Source organism: Arachis ipaensis, chromosome B07 (assembly GCF_000816755.2).
Source record: "Arachis ipaensis cultivar K30076 chromosome B07, Araip1.1, whole genome shotgun sequence".
Lineage (NCBI taxonomy): Eukaryota > Viridiplantae > Streptophyta > Magnoliopsida > Fabales > Fabaceae > Arachis > Arachis ipaensis.
In genome coordinates, this window is record NC_029791.2 from 2,008,945 (window position 1) to 2,010,508 (window position 1,564).

The window sequence follows — 1,564 nt, forward strand, 5'->3', positions numbered from 1 at the left end:
AAATTATCATATATATATATACTAGTTTGTTCATGGTATTTTTTAGTTCGATAAGATAAGAATTAATGGTTGTTCTCTCATATTTTCTCTTAGTCTCACCTATGAAATAAATGGTGAAAGATCAAACTTTACTCTCTAAAATGAAATTCAAAATTTAGAGGATCCAAATCCGACAAAATAAGGACTAATCCGTCGCAAATTGGAACTCTATTTAAGAGTTTGTCACTGATCAATGAATTGCTGCATATAAGAGATAGGATTCGAACCCTCGACACTTGTTTAAACGAACGAGTGAGAATTAATAACTTACTAATACATATAATAATAAAGGATTAAAATTTAAAGGATCATAAATTAGAAAAGTGTGATATTTATAATTTTTTGTTAATATGATATTTGATGGATGGAAGGGCAACACAAACCAATGAGAGTAGGTTTATGTGGGCCATATGATCCATTAGCAATTGCCATTTCATATGACTTTTTTTCTGTGTTCTTTTTGTACACTTTTCTTGACATTTTGCATTTTATAGTTATATTCACTGCTCACACTTGTCCCCACTTGAGACTTTTGGTGAATGCTGAGTGCAATCTCTGTCCTTTTCTATTTTCTTTTTATTTCAACTTGAAATATTATTGTTGTTATTTTAGATAAATCACAATAAAATATTTATTTTTTTTGTTTTATTTGTATTTCAAAAATTTTGGAAATTATTTAATATTATCTTTGTAGCACAACACAAACTGTTGAAATTGGATAATTATGCAATACTTAAGGATGTTATCACATGTAACTCTCCTATATATCCTTAATGTTATCCCTTTACCAAATATCTTGAATATCCAACATTTTTAAGAAATTAGCTAGATATTTATAGTTATTCCTTTTCAATATTGTTACGGCTCTACGGGCCGGCCGTCATATACCAACCACCTCTTTTTCGCTTGCACACTTGACTGACTAGAACGTCAGAGTATTTTTGCAAGTGACACCCCTCCTTTTCACATCTGAAGAGCTCAGGATCTCGCCTACTCCAATCCGGAGACGTACGACCATATGACTTCCCCTTTTTGGATCGGGATATTCACCCGGTCCGTCCGGTACCCGACCTACCGAACAAATATCTAAAATATTGTAATTTAATTTTCATGTATTGTAAATATAAAGAGTTATATAAATAACCAATGATAAAAAATATTAGTATTTTTGTTATAAATGAGATTATTTGATGTAATTATAGATGAGTGAATTTTGGAAGTAAAAAGTCAACACATGAAGAGGTATGTTAGACACGTGGCAACATCCCAACTAACACGTGGAGGCGTGTTGAAACACGTAGGGAAACGTGTTGAATGTTTCCACAATACTTTAATACGTTTCAAATGCCAATATTCAAATAAAACACCATCACCACTTCTATATTAAAAATAATATTCCCATGATTTCATATATTCACAAAAAATAATTATTTTTAAATTAATTACTTAAAAAAATAATTAAATGTATGAATTCAGTTGGATAATATTACAAAATTTTTTACATGTAAGAAATTATTTTACTAAT